Source organism: Notolepis coatsorum, assembly GCF_963971535.1.
Source record: "Notolepis coatsorum genome assembly, chromosome: 6".
NCBI classification, from domain to species: Eukaryota; Metazoa; Chordata; class Actinopteri; order Aulopiformes; family Paralepididae; genus Notolepis; species Notolepis coatsorum.
The window spans coordinates 31,454,787-31,478,335 of record NC_140170.1 but is presented as its reverse complement, the minus strand read 5'-3'; the positions used below and the strand labels follow the sequence as shown (position 1 = coordinate 31,478,335).

Here is a 23,549-nt window from a genome sequence, read left to right as displayed (position 1 = left end):
GCTAAACCTTTAACGTTAGTTAACGCTAGCTTTCGGTTAGCTGTTCAATGCTATTAATAACACAACCAAGCGAACCCATCACAGCTCCCCGTCAACACCCCTCTCTCGGGAAGATGGCATTTAAGAAAGTATCTGCTGTTAAAATGACACAAACATTCGTTTTGTGGCATTAACGTTATATAGTTAGTGTTACACGTTCAATAACATCAGCATATTATTTACCCGAAGAAAGCAAGCAAGCAAGGCATTACTCCGTTCATAGCTCAGTTCCATTCCGTTGCTCATTCCGTACACAACTACCCATTCTGCAATCTGTTAATAAAGTTTTCAACCAGACAAATGTATAGAAAGGCTTTTGTAGGAGCTATTTGATGGTTTTTGTGCTTAGTTTGTAGTTTGTTAAGTTCATCACTGGGTGGCAGCACGGAGCACTGGGTGGCAGCACGGAGCGCATAGGTTTTGAATAAAGGCACAGGTGTAGGCTATGTCAATCAAGGTATCTAGGTATGGGTGACGGAGAGATCTCACGGTTTTTACCGCACGAACACACGCACGTACCCTCGCTCGTTTTCAGTATTATTAACAGCAACATTATGCAGAAATTATTGTTTGGCTCATCACATGTATTAAGTTGAATACTTCAATTAAATGGGAACTTCACCCAACGGCAGGTGACACGGACTCGACATTGTGTTTTTTCTAATTGCGCGTCAAAGACGAGGAATCCCCGCACCCAACCGAGCGTCTATCAGAACATCAAGATAGCCGCTACACAAGTAAAAACCCGATCTTACTTGGACAAATGGAGGATTTTGGAACCTGGCTTGGAATGCTGCTTCTGGATAAAGATCATCATCCCGAGATAGCACACCAAAGGAGGACTGGTTAGTGTATCGCACTGGGTTGCTTGCTAATGGAGCAGCAGCATTGAAAGTTTTGTTGTTATTGTATTGACTTTTTTTCACGAGAGAGACTCCAGTCTCTTAAAGGAACAGTACGTATTATCAAAAATGAGTTTACGTCATGATATTGTGGAGCCCAGCCAAGGGCAAAATGTTTGTGAGCCAAGAATAAGAAAGCCTTCTTTAAAGGGATTATCAATTTTGATTGAAAGGCTCCAAACGGACAGAAATGCATATTGTACACAAGCAAGGAAATTGAAAAGGGAAATCATCACTCTTCTAGTTTCCAATGACAATGTAAATCTTGTGCACCAAAATCTAAAACAGTTCAAAGCTCTATGTCAAGTTGCCTCTGAGGCACATAATACATTGATGACTGAGTATCCTACAACTGAGGATACGCAGAGAAAGCAGGACGAATGGTTTTATGCAACAAAGGAAACAAATGATACATTTGTAAATGAAGTATCAACATGGTTGAGCGAAAATGGGATTTTTCAGGTCAATGATGATAATGCTGAATTGGAAAAAATTCAATCTGATTTGCATGAGGAAATTAAAGCTGGAGACAGTGCGTCTAATGTGTCTAGTAAAAGGTCAAGCAGAAGAAGCAATGCCAGTAGAGCATCAGGTTCTAGTACTGCATCTGCACGTTTAAATGCCATGGCAGAGAAAGCGGCTTTAATGGAGCAAACCGCTGCTCTGCAAAGGAAACATGAAATAGAGGCACAAGAGGAGAAACTCAGACAGGAACAAGAGAAACTCAGAAAAGTTAAGGAGCAACTGGAGCTTGATACACAAATGGCTGTTGTTACTGCAAGACTTTCTGTGCTGGAAGGCAGTGCTGTTGGAGGAAAGGCCCTTTCAGATGGAATGAATTCCTACCTGAGCAAATCTATTAAAGAGCTGAGACCTCAATTCAACCTGCAGGCAACTGCATTTGTGCCGAAGGAGAACACCCTGATTTCGGATCAAGGCTCAAGAGCGCCACCTATCTTTTCCACATATGATGTGCGACCAAAGGTGAATATGCACACACACTTTCAGGAGAAAGTACAACACCATGGAATTCCACAAGCAAAGGATACTACTCTCATGCCACAGTGGCAACCAAACACTGGGACGTCTCTCACCACTACTCTAAAGCATCAGTCTCAAAACGCTTTCACAGCCTCCACTGCTGCACCTCCTGGGTCAGTAGCTGCACAGGAACGACAGTCTACACAGAACGCTGCAGTGCAAAATACAGTGGACCAGGATGCCATTTGTGGAATCATGCAAAGGCAGAATGAACTCACCACATTGCTCATTCAACAGCAAATGTTATCTACTTTACCAAAAAGAGATATAACCGTATTTGATGGTGATCCATTGCATTTCATTTCCTTTGTTAGGACATTTGAACATTGTGTTGAAGAGGTAACATGCAGTTATCAAGACTGTTTGTATTTTCTGGAGCAGTACACCAGGGGGAAGCCCAGAGAGCTGGTGCGAAGCTGCTTACACATGCCACCACAACAAGGATATCAAAGAGCAAAAGGTCTTTTGAAAGAACACTTTGGTAATGAGCACAGGATAGCAACAGCCTACATGGAAAAAGCCTTTCGCTGGCCTGTTGTTAAAGCAGAGGATGTAGAGGCGCTGCAGGAGTTCACGCTGTTCCTAAGAGGGTGCTGCAACGCTATAACAGAGATACAGTACATGGAGGAGATGAACGTTCCATCAAACATGAGGAATGTTATGATGAAATGGCCATACAAGCTGCGGGAAAGATGGAGGTCTACAGCTTGTGAGATACAAGAACGGCAAGGCTACAGGGCCACCTTCCCAGAGATGGTAAACTTTTTGGAGAAACAAGTCAAAATATTGTCTCATCCCATTTTTGGTGACATTTCAGATGCACGACCAAGCATCACATTAAAACCTGTAGATAAGAGCGCGCCGCTACCCAGGAGCAGCATTAAAGGAAGCAGTTTTGCAATAACCATCGCAACCAACCAAGCTGAAACTGTGCCCACAGTGCACATGATGCCAAAGCAGGGCACCGTAACTAAGGAGTTGTCCTCAGAGGCCTGCCTCTATTGTGAAGAGTCACATCCATTTTCTAAGTGTTTTAAACTGAATATGATTTCTCAAAGGGAGAAAATTGATTTTCTGAGAGGAAAAGGAATTTGTTTTGGATGCTTGAAGTCTGGCCACATGAGTAAGGAATGCAGAAGTCGTCTGACCTGTGATGAATGCAATCTTAAACACCCGACTATTCTGCATGTCCACAACAACGACAAATTGACCAAGTCACAAGAAACACCAGTCAGTAGTGCACTTGTGTCTCTTCAGGCATGTGGTTGTACTGGGGCCGGAGACCACGACTGTACCCAGGGGTGTACAGTGCGACATATATATCGCACGTGCTACAGCAACAGCGGTCTGTGCGATGGATGGATTTACTTCAATAGCACTGGTGCGATAGGGATTCGGTTCATATAGATACTCTTATTTTGAAAATCCTGTAGCGGGTCTCATTTCTGCCCACGCGCAGCTCCAGCTAGGCTCCGAAAGCTAGCAACGTTCAGGTGCATATGATACTCTTATTTTGAAAAAACTCTTGCGACAACTTGACGAGTCATATCCGCGCTTCTGCAAGCAGAGCAGCGCGTTGGTCGGTTGTTGCGCACTGCTGCGTTAACACAGCAGTGCGCCTACACGTCCCGAAATAAGTCCGTGGTGTTTTTTTTTTCTCGCAACGGGTCAAATGCATCTACATGCTTTGCACCATCGCCATTCCTTTATGCGCACATCGCCCGAAATTAACGTTTATGTACCATTACAATCACTACAACGTTAGCAAGCTAACAAGCTAATCCTGATCAGAGGCAGAGCCAGCAGACAGTGTGGACTGGGGAAAGGGAAATGGGGGGGCACTCTCTCCCCTTCCCTGTGTGTGCGTGCGTGCGTTTGGAAAGACGATGAAGTCACTAGTCAGGACTCAGGACAGGAGTATTATAGTAAACTGAGGATGGACAGATAATGTTGATATTCAAATAAACAAGTTTCGAGAGGAGTGGAAGTTTGAAGACAGACTAGACTACAATATGATGCGGGGGTGGTGAGTTGAAACAGTGTGTGTGAATGAATGAAAACTTTATTTAACAGATTGCAGAATGGGTACAATACAGTACGGCTCAATACACACAATTGTTAAGGGGATGCAGACCAGAGAAAGACGTTTGTCTTGTTTACATCAGGGTCCCCCATTGTGTGTGTGTGTGTCCCAACCGACCCCACTTCTATGTTTCAATAAATTATTTGCATTTAAAACTATTAACGCTGACTCATTCCTTCAGTCCACTCAAAATGATGCTAATATTCCTTATGTTGTTTATGATATTAATTGAAAATAGCATATGAGAGTATCATAGTAATAATAACACATGGCGATATACTAAATGACAGCCAAACATGGCACTGCAACTAAATAACACAAATACAATAGGCACATTTGTGACTGTTACAAATATAACATGTTTTATACTTGTGCTACAAGATTTTGGCCTGTGCTACAAAACTATCAACCTCTGTAGCACCAGTGCTATGTGCAAAAAAAGTTAACGTACAGCCCTGCTGTACCCTTTCCATTGTTCCAGTACAGTTGAGATCCAAGAAAGGAAATGGAGTGCTGCAGACCTACGCCTTCTTAGACCCAGGAAGTACAGCAACCTTCTGTACCAACCATCTTATGAAGAAGCTGAATCTACAGGGTACAAAGACCAACATTCTTATGCGCACTATGGGTCAAGAAAAGGTAATTGAAAGCCAAATCCTTACAGGACTGGAAGTGTCCAAGTTGGATAATAACCACTTTATGGAGCTCCCAGAAACGTTCACACATGAAACAATCCCCGTTTCAAAGAGTAACATCCCTACTCGGCAAGATATTGAAAAATGGGAATATCTGAAGGGTATCAGGATCCCAGAATTGGACGCTGATGTTGAACTTTTGATTGGAGCTAATGCATCAAAACTCATGGAACCCTGGGAAATTATCAACAGCCAAGGTGATGGACCTTATGCCGTGAAGACCCTATTGGGGTGGGTCGTCAATGGTCCTTTGAGGGGTAATAATGGTTGTCAGATAAGCTGCTCGACCATATATGCCAATAGGACATCCATTGTCAAACTGGAGGAGCTGTTGGTCTCTCAGTACAACCAAGAGTTAAACGAGAAGTCACTGGAGGAGCAGCAGGAGATGTCAAGAGAGGACCCAAGTTTTATGGAGATCTTGGAGAAGTCTATTTGCATGCAGGAAGGACATTATTGCATGGACTTGCCTTTTAAAATGGATGACATCACCATGCCAAACAACAGGTGCATTGTGGAACAGCACCTTCAGAGTCCGAAAATAAAGTGTGAATGGAATAAGGACTACCAAAATGAGTACACAGATTTTCTTACTCATGCGAGTGATAGTGGCTACGGAGAAATTGTGCCTCAAGTCCAGTCGGACTACAAAAACGGCAGTGTGTGGTATCGCCCTCATCACTGGGTGTGCCACCCAAAGAAGGGAAGACTGAGAGTGGAAAAGCGAGCACACACCAGACGTGGAATTCTTCCAATCGTCAGTCCCAGTGACCAGTTGGGGTTCTCTTCACCATTCACCTTGCTACCAAAACTTTTGTTGCAAGAAATGTGTCGAAGGAACATGTCTTGGGATGACCCCATACCTAGGGCTGGGCGATATGGAAAAAAATCATATCGCGATAACGATATGATAATTTTATTTTATTTCTCGATATCGATAATTATCGAATTGTTATAAGTATAAAAAAAATTAAAAAAAAAAAACATTTTTTTTTTATTTTTTTTTTTAACAACAGATGTATGTTTATTTTGCAGCAATTCTTTGTCATTGCCGCCATCTTTAGTGTTACATCCCCTCACACTCCAGTTCTCAGGCTGCAGCTGGTTTAAAAGCTAAAGTAAACCGGCTTCTCTGCTGGCTGTGGCTCCAGAGGAGTTGAACAGTTCTGGCTCTGCTAGTTTATTTTCGATCTTTTGGCGCTTTTTTGGTGGACAAACCACCGCACATGTGCACTGTGACTCGTGACTGGAGTCTAGTTCTGCTAGCACACATAGCCTACTGTGTACAGACGGTTTCAAAATGTATTTTAAATTAGAAAGCAAACAAAATAAATGGACAAGAGAAAAAGAAATCTGAATTTGGTCAGTATTGTCATTTGGACAAGCAAAGCCATTACTTCAAGTTGCAGGCAAGAAAGACAAGTCTGTCCACTGTCTCTGGTTTTAAAACTGCCCTGTTGCAGGTAAAAAAAAAAAAAAAAAAAATTTTAAAAATTTCGATATTCGATATCGATTATTAAAATATATCGCGATATTTATCGTTATCGTTATATCGCCCAGCCCTACCCATACCCCAGACATTCTCACAGCGATGGGCAAAGGGCTTGTACGGGCAGTACGGTTGAAGACCAAGACAGGGCAGTTAGAGCGGCCCATATCCAAGCTCTTTCTGCTTCAAGAAGTAGTGTAAGGTCTGGCGGTAAAGGTCACGACCCAACGTTGAGTTACGTGCTGGTAACCTCTGGCTCAGAGAAGAACCAAGAACACTTGTTATAGCTCCTTTTTTCTTCTTTAATGTAATTGTTTTCCACCTTCACATTTGGGGCCGGTGTGTAGGAGCTATTTGATGGTTTTTGTGCTTAGTTTGTAGTTTGTTAAGTTCATCACTGGGTGGCAGCACGGAGCACTGGGTGGCAGCACGGAGCGCATAGGTTTTGAATAAAGGCACAGGGCCTAACAAAAATAATGGTTGGTTTCAGGTTGCCGACCGACCCTGCCGATTTAGGTGCGACCCAATATATTTTATGAGTTTTAAAAAAAAAGTATATATTAAAAAAAAAAAAAAAAAAAACGATTTTTTTTTTTTTTTTTTTTTTTTTTTTAGAATAAAGTTTCATAGAAATCTTAGTCAAACATTTAGTATTATGGATATTAAACATGCTGGCAGAGTACATGCATCCATGTTGTTGTGAACATTTTAATTAAATAAAGAAATTCCCTATCCATAGTCGCCGTGGGAAAGAATAAAATAAAAAAATTAAATAAAATAAATTCCCTACCTACCCATGGCCAAACTGACAACCAACCTGAAACCAACTATTATTTTTGTTAGGCCCAGGTGTAGGCTATGTCAATCAAGGTATCTAGGTATGGGTGACGGAGAGATCTCACGGTTTTTACCGCACGAACACACGCACGTACCCTCGCTCGTTTTCAGTATTATTAACAGCATTATGCAGAAATTATTGTTTGGCTCATCACATGTATTAAGTTGAATACTTCAATTAAATGGGAACTTCACCCAACGGCAGGTGACACGGACTCGATATTGTGTTTTTTCTAATTGCGCGTCAAAGACGAGGAATCCCTGCACCCAACCGAGCGTCTATCAGAACATCAAGATAGCCGCTACAGCTTTGTTTTATTATAACATTTGTTGCAGTAAAATCATTGTGTCTCGTTTGGTCATCCTGTGGAGCGATGGTCGGCGGGCAGCTAACGTATTAGCTACGTTAAGTTTGTTGTGCTCTCGCAAGCAGATCAATGGCGGCATGCCCGGAAGTAGAAAATGAATAAACGCTTGCCGATTGGTGGTAAGAACAGCAGGAGGTGGGTGCTAGCGGTGTGGCGTAATTGGCCGAATCGACTGTCAATCAAAATGGTTCTATTGCATTGGTTGAAAGCTCTGGTTGAGAGAATAGTATCCATCTGCAGGCCGCCAGACGATACTGGGAGAGGGATAGTGATGGTGGAATTAATACCATAAACATATTTCTTGATGTTTCCTTTTTTTAAGTAAGTAAAGAGGCCTACGAATACAAACATACAAATATACAGTAGTTTAATTAAAATTTAAAAAAAAAAATATATATATTAAAAAAAAATATATATATTAAAGGGGAACTATTTTACTATTTCTTTCACTATTTGGGCACTTTTACACAATTCCTGTGAGTCTATGGAACACCTCTGTAATATATATATTTTTTTTATTCATTGTTTTGTATTTCTAATCAAGTCCTCAAAAACAGCTGTTTTGAGCCTGGGCTCCTAAACCACTGTGCACCGTCGTGTTCTCCTGAACATTAACATGCAGCAGTGACTATATGACATCACATATAGGCACATTTTCAAACGACTCAGTTCAGTGAGGGTGAATATTGTGAGAGGAGAATTGGAAGAATGCGCCAATATGAGAATTTTGAGACATAGATCATATTAATATAAGTTCACATAGCTAGGAAACAATGCTAAACACTCAAAAAGGCCATTTATAAGATAGTTCCCCTTTAAAAAAAATTACAAATACTTATTTTTTGCCACAAGTATCGGTATCGGCCGATTGTGTTAGTTGAACAATCGGTATCGGTATCGGTGGCCAATTTTCATATCGGTGCATCCCTAGCATCCACAGTACAGGACTAGTATCGATGCCTTACATGTGCCAACAGGAATCCACAGTACAGGAGTCAGGACTAGTATCAATGCCCAACATGTGCCAATTTAGTAATAAAAAGATGTGAATCCCATTCCCTACCCACATTCAAAACCGCTCTTAAAGAGCACCTACGGGAGGCTGCAATTCTAAACTGGCCACCGTAAATGTCCACCCCCCCCCCCCCCCCCTCCTAATAGACAGTCTCCTCCCCACCGTATGTATATATTTTCTCCCACCCGCCCACCCCCTCCTAATGTACAGTCTCCTCCCCATCATATATACTCTGTCAGGATCTATGGGTAAAATTACTATATATCGTATATGTCACAAATGTAACAGTACTACTATATACCTGTATGTCGTGTATACCATATATGTTATGATGAATTGAAAATGGGGGACCCTGATGTAAACAAGACAAACGTCTTTCTCTGGTCTGCATCCCCTTAACAATTGTATGTATTGAGCCGTACTGTATTGTACCCATTCTGCAATCTGTTCAATAAAGTTTGAGTTTCCATTCATTCATTCATTCATTCATTAACCTCGTTCCCTGTTGTATCTCCTCCGTGAGATAAAGCCTGGTAAAGCACTACGGCCGAAAGTGTGTATGGGGTAGAATTTCCGGTGTATGTACTTCCCCTGGAAGCTGCCAGTCCGAACAGACCAAACTTTTCCCGAATCCTGTCGGCAAACAAGCTAGAACGTCCCGGTCATGTAGTAAATTCTTCAGGCAAAGCCGTTGCAGTGGCTTAAACGAGGAAATATTGTGCACTTCACACGTTTCTATAATTGTTTTGTCGAAACCCGAAAGCCTGTAGCCGGTACTTCCTGTACTTCCGTTTGCACACTTTAGGAGGCATAGCTTTAACAGCCTATTCATTCATCCACAGTACAGGACTATTATCAATGCCCAACATGTGCATCATTGGAAGGATAAAGTGAATTTATTTGATCTGAGTCCAATAAATCTATCAAACTTTGTGTCCGGTAAACTCAGATCAAATGAGTTCTTGGAAATATTCCTCCTGTCTGCATTCCCCCCTGTATTTCTCCCTATTCAGTATTCTCTCACCTAAACCATAATGTTGTGATCTGGACTTGACTAGACTACGACCGCTAGGGGTGTCAGAGATATTCCTGTTCCCTTACATTTGTAAAACGTGACACAAACTATGGGACTTTCAATTGGATATAGGTTGGGTATATTATCATTGTATGTTACAACTAAATTGTCAGACATTTACCATACAATATAGACTACATTGAAAAAAACAAGATCAACTACAACTAACATACGAGTATGATAGATTTCCAATCACTGTGTGTCAACTTGTGACTGTTTGAATTGATTTATTTGTTTATTTAAATTTGTATTGTGTTATGTGACTTTTGTTTGTTCATTTGTCTTTTCTTGACTGTAAACTTGTCGTTGCTGTAAAGGAGGAAAACCTCAGCTCCCTAGTAGGAGTTTAAATAAAGGTTTGAAATTAAATTAAACAACTTGCAATCAGTCCATTTCAACTCGTTAGATCCAACTACACCCATTGAGTTGTTTACTAAGTGAAAACGGTGCAGTTCCACTAAAATAGCAGCATTTTTGCAAATCTGTAGAGGTCGACTCAGGTGAAATTATTAGAATAACGTATTCACATTCACACACACGTAACCCTTTCACTGCCACACGACAGCCAGTTAACCCTTTCACTGCCACACGACAGAAAGTTAACCCTTTACTATCACACAACCGACAGCAATCCGCAGAGCTAATGATGGAGCATCGCCGTCGGTTGTGTGATAGTAAAGGGCTAACCTTCTGTATTGTCGCAGTGAAAGGGCTAACCTTCTGTATTGTCACAGTGAAAGGGTTAACCTTCTGTATTGTCACAGTGAAAGGGTTAACCTTCTGTATTGTGACAGTGAAAGGTTAACCTTCTGTATTGTCACAGTGAAAGGGCTAACCTTCTGTATTGTCACAGTGAAAGGACTAACCTTCTGTATTGTCACAGTGAAAGGGCTAACCTTCTGTATTGTCACAGTGAAAGGACTAACCTTCTGTATTGTCACAGTGAAAGGGCTAACCTTCTGTATTGTCACAGTGAAAGGACTAACCTTCTGTATTGTCACAGTGAAAGGGTTAACCTTCTGTATTGTCAGTGAAAGGACTAACCTTCTGTATTGTCACAGTGAAAGGGCTAACCTTCTGTATTGTCACAGTGAAAGGGTTAACCTTCTGTATTGTCACAGTGAAAGGGCTAACCTTCTGTATTGTCACAGTGAAAGGACTAACCTTCTGTATTGTCACAGTGAAAGGGCTAACCTTCTGTATTGTCACAGTGAAAGGGCTAACCTTCTGTATTGTCACATTGTAAACATGGCTACACTTCTCACAGTCTGTACAACATGCAAACATGGCTACACTTCTCACAGTCTGTACAACATGTAAACATGGCTACACTTCTCACAGTCTGTACAACATGTAGACATGGCTACACTTCTCACAGTCTGTACAACATGTAAACATGGCTACACTTCTCACAGTCTGTACAACATGTAGACATGGCTACACTTCTCACAGTCTGTACAACATGTAAACATGGCTACACTTCTCACAGTCTGTACAACATGTAGACATGGCTACACTTCTCACAGTCTGTACAACATGTAGACATGGCTACACTTCTCACAGTCTGTACAACATGTAAACATGGCTACACTTCTCACAGTCTGTACAACATGTAAACATGGCTACACTTCTCACAGTCTGTACAACATGTAAACATGGCTACACTTCTCACAGTCTGTACAACATGTAAACATGGCTACACTTCTCACAGTCTGTACAACATGTAAACATGGCTACACTTCTCACAGTCTGTACAACATGTAGACATGGCTACACTTCTCACAGTCTGTACAACATGTAAACATGGCTAGTACACTTCTCACAGTCTGTACAACATGTAAACATGGCTACACTTCTCACAGTCTGTACAACATGTAAACATGGCTACACTGCTCACAGTCAGTCTGTACAACATGTAAACATGGCTACACTTCTCACAGTCTGTACAACATGTAGACATGGCTACACTTCTCACAGTCAGTCTGTACAACATGTAAACATGGCTACACTTCTCACAGTCTGTACAACATGTAGACATGGCTACACTTCTCACAGTCTGTACAACATGTAAACATGGCTACACTTCTCACAGTCTGTACAACATGTAAACATGGCTACACTTCTCACAGTCTGTACAACATGTAAACATGGCTACACTTCTCACAGTCTGTACAACATGTAAACATGGCTACACTTCTCACAGTCTGTACAACATGTACACTTCTCACAGTCTGTACAACATGTAAACATGGCTACACTTCTCACAGTCTGTACAACATGTAAACATGGCTACACTTCCCACAGTCTGTACAACATGTAGACATGGCTACACTTCTCTCAGTCTGTACAACATGTAAACATGGCTACACTTCTCACAGTCTGTACAACATGTAAACATGGCTAAACTTCTCACAGTCTGTACAACATGTAAACATGGCTACACTTCTCACAGTCTGTACAACATGTAGACATGGCTACACTTCTCACAGTCTGTACAACATGTACACTTCTCACAGTCTGTACAACATGTAAACATGGCTACACTTCTCACAGTCTGTACAACATGTAAACATGGCTAAGCAACACAGGCACAGCATGTCTAGTTAGCACACCGCTAGCTCAAACCACCCCCATGACACAGTTTGCTCGTTTAAATCATGACACGACTATCCAAACAATATGGTTAAAGGCTGAAATAATGAATTACGTGGACAACAACTGCAAACTCGGATGAATAGAGGTAAGGTTTAGGTTACAACACGATGCAGCAGACACATCACAGCTAGCTAGCCGCCGTTAGCCGGTTAGCCGCGGCTCGTCCCCGGTCAGAGCGCTCTGGTGTCGGCGTGTGTCTGTGCGGCTCACCGGCTGGACGCCTCGTCCTGTGGCTCTTCTTCTTCTTACTGTGCGGGTACCGTGTGGCCGAATGTTCTTCTAGTATTATATAACGTAACGTTAAACACTTCCACCGGTAAACAACACGGCGCCCCGGTGGTCCAGGAGCTGACGGTGTGTCTCCTGCAGACAAAGGGGGGCTCCTCTCCTCCAGCCGCTGTAGCCCCGACCCACAGCCACGTGCTCCTCAACAGGAAACCACCCCGTGTTGACCCTGAAGCACTGGTTCTGACCGAACCGTTCGTTCTACAAGCATCACAGAGACATGTCGAAGGTGCTCACAGTTGCACGAGGGTCTCGGACAGAGAAACGCTAGGGTTTGAAAGCTCGGCGTTGCTAATAAACATTTTAAATATGTTTTTATAAACTGGTCAACACTGCATTATTTCCGGCGTTGGGTGCATGATGCGCACGCGCAGTGATCACAGCGCAGGCGCAGCAGGCAGCCAAATACGAAAATAACGCCGTTTTGAGCGGCGTTGACCAGTTTATAAAAAAAAATATTTAAAATGTTTATTAGCAACGCCGAGCTTTCAAACCATCCCGTATCTCTGTCTGAGACCCTCGTGCAGCTGTGAGGACCTTCGACATGTCTCTGTGATGCTTGTATAACGAGCGGTTCGGTCAGAACCAGTGCTTCAGGGTCAACACGGGCTGGTTTCCTGTTGAGGAGCACGTGACTGTGGTTAGCCCTGTGAGCCGCAGCTAACTAGCTAGCTAACTAACTAGCATCATAGCAGCGAGAGATCCCGCTTTTCAAAACGTGCAACACAATTCCAGTACAGTAGTAAACAGTCAAGTTGATCAATAGTGTACTTACTCCGTGTGCAGCACAGCCCGCGTCCAGCGAGTCTTCATGTAGTACACTCCATAGGTCCCGGTGATGATGTCGGTAAACAAACACGTACACAAATCACTTCCAATGCGGTGAATTATACTGTAGAGAAATCAATCAGAACCCCGGAGATCTACCAGCTATAACCCCGCTACTCCACCGCCACACAGCGAGAGCCCGAGACCCGGGGCCGAGGGGCATCCGACTGAGATCCAGTTTACATTCTGCTCGGAAATAAACCGCATCCCTTAGTAGACGTCCACATTGAAGTCATATTCCATTTGGTCTCCACGACCACGTCAGCTTTACTCCTCGGGTTTGGACAACAACGCAGCTATCCACTCAGCTATATATTGTGTAAATAGTTGTTTGTATAATATCTGTACTACTGTCTGAGAGTGATGATACAATATGCATACAACCAACCAGCAGAACGAGCCGCCTGCAAACTCAGGAGGAAGGAGCTGCTGGACTGGACTGGGGTCTGTTCTGAAAACCTGTAACTGGAATTTGAGTTGATTGGGATTTTCTTTTTATTTTGAACAAATGTTTTTTATTTTCCCTTTTTTAACATAAAACTAGACAAACAATACAGTAACAGTAAAAAATCTATGATAAATCACAGGACAATGACAGAGATAATAATAACCATAATGACAGTCCAGTAATTAAATCAAAATAAATGTAGATTAAAAGACATAAAAATAATAAATACAATACAATACTATACATGTGCTCTTGCTCGCTCTTCCTCACTCTTTCCTCCCCCCCCCCCCCCCATCAGGACCCCCTCTTGGACTATACATCCATTATTTTATTTAACATCAGAAATTACAAGTTCATATGCTTCCCTTTATCTTCTCGACCACAGCTAACCACATTGCTATACTGGCTTCATTAACACCTAAAATTTGTGCAGTAGATATCTCTAGATAAAATACATCGAGATACTGTAGGTAAGAACCCATACCTTCCGGCACATTTTATCCGGTTGAATCCATTGTGACGCTATCAACTTTTTGGCAGCCGTGAGACCGGACAAAATTAGTCTTTTTACATGTACAGAGGTTGATAACTGAGAAACATCATTCAACAACAATACAGAAGGCAGTATAGGTATGGTCAGAAATAAAAATTCTGATAATTGAGTGGTTACTTTTTCCCAGAATATCTTAACAGGGGGGCATTCCCAATACATATGCATAAATGTACCAAGAGCACCGTTTAAACATAAGGAGCATCGAGGGTCTTGTCTGAGCCCCATTAGGTGCAAACGTCTAGGAGTCAGGTAAGTCCTATGAACAAAGTTAAGGTTAATCTGTTGGTGATCTGGGTTACGTGATGATAGCCGTACGTTTGCCCAGACTTCATCCCAATCAAAATCTACTTCCAAGTTTGGGATATCCTTCCTCCAAACCGAGTCTAGGGGAAGGATTTCATATGAGGACGTAAGTAAGTGACTGATTAGGATTTTCGTTGTTTTTTTTCTTCTCCCATTTTCCCATTTTATGATTTACTCTATCACGTATAGTCTACGTTTTTTTTTATATTCTATTAATTCTATGTTGCAATTCTATCACTCTGTTTCAGTACTCAGTACTTCCCAAAGGTCAGTGAATACCAGAACGCAGCGGCCCGCTTGATCTCAAACCTATACCGAAGTCGGCCCATGTCACCCCACTTCTCAGGGACCTGCACTGGCTCCCCATGGCCGCACGAATCCACTTCAAGGCCCTCGATCTGGCATACCGTGCGGCAAAGGGAACCGCTCCCGCCTACCTCCGGTCAATGGTCTCTAACTACACACCCTCAATGTGGTGTTATCCTAGTTTAGATCATCTATGTGTGCCGGGTCTATTGTTATGACGAACAGGAAGTAAGGTTAGGGCCGGCCAATAGGAATGAGCCTGGGGCTATGTGTAGGGGGGAGTTCAAGGTAACAGGAAGTTAACGTACGTTATGGCTTATGGCTATGCTAAATAAATGACCAGATCAGTTCACAGTTGTAGTCTCACGTTCTTTCAAGAATACGCAACATGGTGTCAGAAGTGCTGTGAAACAGATCAAAAGGTCTACCTCGGAGGTGGAATAAAGAGGTTCCATGAGTAACGGTGAGGAGAAGGAGCCAGGTAGAGTCGGAGGTAGCATCATGGCTAACGCACCTGCGGCTACTTTCAACATCCAACCGCCTGAGCCCTTTGATTTTTCCAAGCCGCTCGAGTGGACTAAATGGATCAGGAGATTCGAGAGGTTCCGTCAGGCAAGCAATTTAACTGCAAGCTCAGAAGAAAATCAGGTAAACAGTACACGTTGATTTACTGTATGCGAGATGAAGCTGATGATGTTTTGAGAGGCTTGAATCTCAGTGCTACAGACCAGCTGGAATACGGTAAAGTGCGGGATGGCTTTCAGTCTTTCTTTGTTGTGAAAAAGAACATTGTGTATGAACGTGCAAGATTTTAAGATGCGCAAGCAAGAAGCAAACGAGACTGTGGATGCATTTGTTACTTCCCTGTATGGATTAGCAGAGCACTGCAATTATGGGACGTTGCATGATGAGCTAATCAGGGACAGGATCGTAGTGGGACTGGCTAACACACATCTCTCAGAACGCATGCAGATGGAGAAAAATCTAGACCTGGAAAAAGCCATTAACATGGCTAGACAATCAGAAGAGATTAAAAAACAGCAACACACACTGAGAAGCGATGCCAGTTGTGTAAAACGCATGGATAGTGTTAGCTCTGTGGACAGAGTGTTTAAAGGCAGGCAGCAGTATGACAAGCCTAGTTTCACCAAAAACAAAAGTTATGGAGCACAGCCACACAGCAGCCAGAGTAAAAATCAAAACAGCTCACAGTGCTACAAATGTGGGGGCGGGCCCCACCCCACCCTAAACACGAGTGCCCTGCAAATGAGGTCAGGTGCCATAACTGCCATTCCTGTGGAAAAACGGGTCACTACAAGCGTGTGTGCCGTGCAGGTAAGGCTGTGCATGGTATTGAGGAAGAAGAGAAAAGGGGCTATTTTCTTGGCTCTGTGACATCTGAGCAAGAGGCATGGACTGCTGAGATAGGCATAATGGGAAAAAGCATCAGTTTCAAATTGGACACCGGAGCGGATGTTACGGCTGTGTCACACACAATGTTTAACAGTATATTTTCCCATGCACAGCAGCCTCTTCTCCAGAGAGCAGAGAGACCCTTATTGGGTCCAGGACGGGTTCCGTTGGATGTGTCGGGTTTCGCCAGACTGCAGCTGAGAAAGGGAGCCAAACACACCACAGAGAAAGTCTATGTGGTCAAAAATCTGAGTATGCCATTGCTCGGGTTGCCAGCCATAGTAGCCCTGTGCCTGCTCATCCGTGTCAACAGTGTGGACATGGGGACCCTCAAGACGAGCTACCAAAAGCTATGCAGTGGGCTGGGTATGGTTTGTAGATCATACCACATTAAGCTTACACCCAATGCTGTGCCGATTTACTTGAAAACCCCTAGGAGAATTTCACTGCCGTTGGTGGGGAAGGTCAAGGAAGAGCTCGAACGCATGGAAAGCCTGGGCGTTATCAGCCGCGTGAAGGAGCCGACCGCCTGGTGCACCGGCATGGTGGTCGTGCCCAAGAAAGAGAGCAAGAAGGTGTGTGGACTTGACAGGCTTGAACGAGTATGTGTGCCGTGAAAAGTACATTTTACCGTCAGTAGAGCAGAATCTCGGGACACTTGCTGGAGCGAAAATATTCAGCAAATTGGATGCCAACATGGGGTTCTGGCAGATTCCACTCACGAAGGAATCAGCCAAGTACACCACGTTCATTACACCCTTTGGTCGATTCCACTTTAACCGTCTTCCGTTTGGAATCGCCTCAGCACCCGAACACTTCCAGTGCATGATGGCGGAGGTCATAGAGGGGCTAGAAGGGGTGGTCTGCCACATTGATGATCTATTAGTGTGGGGGCGGGACCAGGAAGAGCACGATGCTCGACTCCATGCTGTAAAGAGTGGAAAAAGATGGCCTCACCCTGAATGTGGACAAATGTGAGTTCTCCAAGAGTGAAATGCTTCTCCTGGGTCACATAATCACATCGGAGGGCATCCGCCCTGACCCGAGGAAGACAGAGGCCATCACAGAGTTGGTGGAGCCTACGAACGTTACTGAGTTGAGGAGTTTTTCCGGCATGGTCAATCAGCTGGGAAAGTTTATCCCCCAGCTGGCCGAAACTGATAAGCCGCTTCGTGACCTCCTCTCAAAGAGAAACTGTTGGGTCTGGGACGTGGACCAGGCTATGGCGTTTGAAGCGCTGAAGAAGGCACTGTGTTCTGCTCCTGTGCTGGCTATGTATGACCCGAACAGAGACACTAAAGTGTCAGCTGATGCATCATCATATGGATTGGGAGGCGTTCTTCTCCAGAGAGAGGAGGAAGGATGGAAGCCTGTGGCGTATGCATCGCGCTCGCTCAATCCAACTGAGCAGCGTTACGCGCAGGTAGAGAAGGAGGCGCTAGCCCTCACATGGGCCTGTGAAAGGTTCCGGGATTACCTCATAGGGAAACATTTCTGCCTGGAGACCGACCACAAACCCCTACTCAGTCTACTTGGAGCCCAAGCACTGGATCTGCTGCCGCCAAGAATCCAGCGCTTCAGAATGAGGCTCATGCGCTACTCATACTCCATCGTGCATGTACCAGGGAAGTCACTTTGGACAGCAGACATGCTGTCGCGTGCACCTGTGGAGTCACGCATGTCTGCAGGAGATAAAGAGCTGATGGAGAGCACCAACATATACGTGGACTTTGTTATAGAGAGTCTTCCTGTCAGTGCCTCATACATGGAAAACCTGAAAGAACAGCTGAAAGCTGACAGTGTTTGCTCACGTATTATAACACTGTGCACAGAAGGATGGCCAGCGCATGTAAATGAAGAACCGCTGTTGAAAAACTACTGGCCAGAGCGAGATACACTCACAGTGGAAAATGGATTACTGTTGAAAGGAGCACGGCTTGTAATACCAGCAACAATGCAAAATGACGTGCTGGCCAAAATTCATGAGGGACACCAAGGCGTGGTGAAATGTAAAGCGCACGTTCATCAGTCCGTGTGGTGGCCGGGACTCGGGCAGCAGATAAATAACATGGTACTCAACTGCAGGACATGCATACAAGAGCGCCATAACTTCAAAGAGCCACTCATGGTGCCTGAACGCCCTGAAAGACCATGGCAGAAGTTGGGGACAGATCTGTTTGTCTTGGGAAGCAAGACATACCTGCTCGTTGTCGACTACTTCTCCAGGTATGTTGAGATTGCACTATTATCTCACACCAGGTCCACCGACGTCATTGTTCACCTCAGCTCAATCTTCGCCCGCCATGGCATCCCAGAGGTCCTCATTTCAGATAACGGGCCACAGTTTTCTGGACAGGCCTTCGCGTCCTTTGCAGCTACATATGGATTCAGGCATGTCACCAGCAGCCCGAGGTTTCCTCAAAGTAATGGTGAAGTGGAAAGCGCAGTCCAGACAGTGAAAAATCTGCTGAAAAAGGCTGGAGATCCTTATCTGGCTCTACTCGCCTACAGAGCCACACCTCTCCAGAGTGGTTACAGCCCGGCTCAACATCTCATGGGCCGACGTCTCCGCACCACAGTGCCGACCATTCCCTCCCAGCTGGTTCCTGCGCTGCCGGACTGCAGTGCGTTCGCTCGGAAGGAGGAGAAGAGAGGCGTGGCGGACGCTGAAAATTACAACAGACGTCACCGTGTCAAAGCTCTCAGTGACTTGTCACCAGGAGAACAAGTATGGGTCACTGACGCTGAAGAGTCTGGGACAGTGCTCCAGAAGCACTCCACTCCAAGGTCATACTTGGTGGATCTACCTCAGGGGGTGGTGAGACGTAACCGCCTGCACCTGATACCTCTTCAGACATCTGAACAGGACAGAGGTTCCCCACTACAGCACCAAACGCCAGAGCAAACTCCTGAGCAGGCTCCCATGTCACCGGGTGTGGTACGCCAAGCCGCACCTAAAGGGACTCTCTCTCTCAAAACCCGGTCTGGGAGAACTGTAGTGAAACCTAATAGGCTTGACCTGTGAACTGAGGGAAAAGGGGATCTGACATTGTAAAAAAAAAAAAAAAGGCACATTTATATAATAACAAGACAAATTAAATGGTATGTAAATATGGTATGTAAAATGTAAATGCTATGGGTCTAGTATAAGGCACTATAAATAATACTGTTTGTGTTACAGGGTTAAACAGGGACAGACCTTTCTACACAAGGCAGAATAATCCTCTAAGGTTTGATGAGACAAAGGCAGTCTACCCTTTGTTCTCGAGAAAGGGGAGATGTGGTGTTATCCTAGTTTAGTGCATCAATGTGGGCCGGGTCTATTGTTATGTCGAACAGGAAGTAAGGTTAGGGCCGGCCAATAGGAATGAGCCTGGGGCTATGTGTAGGGGGGAGTTCAAGGTAACAGGAAGTTAATGTATGTTATGGGCCTGGCTATGCTAAATAAATGACCAGATCAGTTCACAGTTGTAGTCTCACGTTCTTTCATGAATACGCGACACCCGAGACCCCTACACTCTGCATCTTCTGGCCGTCTCAGACCCACTCCTATCCGAGCTCCGGGAGGGTCATCAAGGAGAAGCCGCCTTTTCTCTGTCCTTGCCCCACAATGGTGGAATGAACTACCCACCCCAGTTAGGACAGCCGAAACCCGTCCAATCTTTCGCCGTAAAAAAATCTAACCCTAACTAACCATACTGTCATGCACTTGTCCTATAACCTACACTGTAGCACTCAACACTTTGATGAACATTGTTACTCAGCTGATAGAGTTGTGCCCTTCCTGATAACTTGTCGTACAGAACTTGTAAGTCGCTTTGGATAAAAGCGTCAGCTATATCAGGGGTTCTCAACCTTTCTGCTGCCAAGGCACCCCTGTGTTCAATAAAATATTCCAGGGCACCCCTACATACGATAAAGACTTTTCCGGTCCTGTCTTTTTTGCTACAATGATGACAAAAGTGCTTGCTTTCAAAATAATGTTTATTTAAGAAACCGGGAAACACATTTGTGTGTATATGCAGGCTATATAATGCATTATTAACAGGTGTTTCAGGTCTAAATGGCTTAGTACTGTTGACATTACACTGCTTGTAGTAGTAAATCAAATAGCATATTTCTTTAAATAAAATTACAAAAAATTATCACTAAAGTACTATCTGTTGCGGCTGCACACTTTTCCATAAAAATAGCATATTTGGATAAGTGTGACCATTTCTCAAAAACTGAAAATCATGTATTTTTTTTTTAAATACAGAAAAGGATCACTAAAGTGCTATCTGTTGCAGCTGCACTGTTCTCCATAAAAATAGCATATTTGGATACGTTTGTCCATTTCTCAAAAACAGAAAATCATGTATTTTTTTTAAATACAGAAAAGGATCACCAAGTTACCATTTCTCAAAATAAGCACTCGTTCACTCAGTGGACATTTCTAGCTCAATGCGAGGTCTGCTGCTGCTGGCTAATAATACGGTCAATACGTGGGGAGATATTTGACAAGGCAACACGCATGTCATCCTCAAGGCTCAACTTGGCCCTATATTTTGTTTTCAGAGCTGTCATGGATGAAAAGCCAGCTTCACACAGATATGTGGTGCTGAATGGTATCAACACCTTAACTGCTGCATCATGAGATACTTGGTACTCAGCACCACACTCTGAAACTAGCTCTCCAGGTGGTATCAGATGAGATTTCAATGAGTTCTTCCAAGAGTTTGGATGGAGATGTGTCAGGATGCTTTGTCTCAATGTTGTCTGTAAAGTTTTTTTTATCCAGAGTAACTTGGTGATCCTTTTCTGTGTTTTATTAAATAATGATTTTCAGATTTTGAGAAATGGTCAAACTTATCCAAATATGGTATTTTCATGGAAAACAGTGCACCTGCAACAGATAGCACTTTATTGATAATTTTCTGTAATCCAAAAAGAATTGAAAAAAAAAAGATTTTATTTTTATTTTTAATCTCAAGGCACCCCTGGCAGCTCTCTGCGGCACCCTAGGGAGCCGCGGCACCCCTGTTGTATTTGTATTTGTATTTATTGGTTTAAAATACAGAGACAATGCATATTAAGGAACATTTGACTGTAAATATGCCAGTTTAGCCAAGTTGGCTAATTTTCAACTGTAGTCTCTGGGGCAGGTGACATGAGCACAACAATAATTAAAACATAGTACAATAATTAAAACACAGTGACATGAGCACAACAATAATTAAAACATAGTACAATAATTAAAACACAGTAGGAATCAGTATAGGTTACAATACACTAAAATACATACAAATAAATACATTAAAATACATTACAATACAACCCCTCAGTTAAAATGGTCGCACACTTGACCATCTCTCAACCATGATTTTAAGTTAGTTTTAAATGAAATGTAACTTTGATACTCCCTGAGCCGTGTTGGCAGACTGTTCCAGGTGTGGGCTGCTCTCACGGAAAAGGCTGTCTGACTAAAAGCAGACCTCCTGTTTGGGACTACACAGTCCCCTCTGACTACAGACCTGGTATATCTGTCAGCAGATGCTTTCTGTTTTATGAAAGTACAGAGGGGGGGGGGGGGGAGGAGCCAAGCCATGTAGGATTTTATAGGTAAGGCAGGCATCTTTGAATTTGACGAGATTGTCCCCAGCTCAGTAGGTTCTGGCTTGTTATGCTATAACAATGGTATATTTTCTGTTTAAATTATTTCAAAAAAAAATTGTGTTACTGTAATTTTAACCTGTACTGGATACAGTATTTTATGTTTGTCTGATATTTGCTGGCTTACAGTGTTATGCACATAGTAGCATGAAAACTGGGACATGTATTGTTGTGATTCTCCATGGTGAAATGTTGACTGATTTGGTTATATGGAGAGAACATTTATATTTTCATCAGTCTGCATCATTGATTTGGGTATATGGAGAGAAAATGTAATTTTTTTCATCAGTCTGCATCATTGATTTGGGTATATGTAGATAAATAAATTATGTTTTCATCAGTCTACACTGCAGCATTGGTCTTGTGTAGTGTTTGGTGAATTTATTGTATATTTGCACATTCTCTGCGTACTTCACTTACAGTACTCTAATCACTGAGAAGTAGAATTGCTAAATGTGTTTTAGGTTAAGCACAGCAGTGTGTGTAACTGGTTCAAACAGAATTAAGTCATTATGTAAGGTGTGTTTCATATGGTAACAAAATTAGTGTATGGTTTTGACAAGTGTTTAATTTAGCAAAGGATCTGAGGTGTTCTGATAATTGTGTGTGTGGTTGTGCTAATTGTGTGTTTTGAAACACCGGGCCCCGTTTTCAAAATCATGCTTAGGCAATCGAAAAAAAACTATTGTGTGTTTCATTATATACATATGTTTCAGTCTTCTCATAAAAAAAATATTCGATTTTTGGGTCTTTTCCTGCCTTTGGTCCGCTTTGCATTCACATCTCAAATGAACCGCAGCAGGGTTCACTTGCAAGAGTGAATGAGCTTTCACACCACCCCAAACCAACCGGACTATCCGAGGTTCGATTAAAGCTTATTATAGGACACTGGACATGGGTATGGATGGCTCCAGGTGCTGCTGCGTTAAAGTGCACATCTTCAATATCTGTACTATTTAAAAGCACAGTGCAGGACACACTCAAAGGTTATCGCACCTCAGAGATGGCAGTGGACATGTATGACAGGACAAAGGCCATATGTAATGGCCTTTGGATTGAGGAACATACTACCAGCCAAAGGAGGAAGCAGAAAAGGATGGACGAGTATGTAGTTGAGTCATCTTGTGGCACAAGCTCAGACCTCAGCTCAGGAGATCAGCTGAGACAGAGACTGTTCTATCGAGTCGTCGACAGAATGCTGCAAGAGCTTGAGAGCAGGTTCTCATGAGTTGGATAACAACTTATGAGAGGCATACAGGCATGTTATCCAGCCTCAGACCAGTTTCTCTCAGTGGAATTGCTGCAACCCCTCGCCACACATTACAATATCCAACTATTGCCAGAGGAGATCACAGTTGCAAAGTGTTTCCTGGTCAGGACAGGCAGAGATGCAGTCCCTACTATCCAAAGTGTCTTTTCCCTCCTGGATGATAATAATAATAATAAATATAATAATGCATTTGATTTATAAGGCGCCTTTCAGGACACTAAAAAAAAAGTCCACAAATCGGTGAATGAAAGAATTATAGGATCAAATGAAAACTACTTACTAAAAATGTTTA

The 23,549-nt window shown here is 43.2% G+C and overlaps 1 protein-coding gene across 1 annotated transcript in view; it reads right to left on the bottom strand.

Annotated features, from left to right (window-relative positions):
• LOC311231144 (zinc finger protein 609-like) overlaps positions 1-13,599 on the bottom strand; it is a 246,193-nt gene extending 232,594 nt beyond the window's left edge. Inside the window, exon 1 of the mRNA XM_084317648.1 lies at positions 13,260-13,599. The gene's annotated coding sequence lies outside the window, so the exon portion shown is untranslated. The remainder of the gene's footprint in view (positions 1-13,259) is intronic.
• Positions 13,600-23,549: the final 9,950 nt, after the last annotated feature.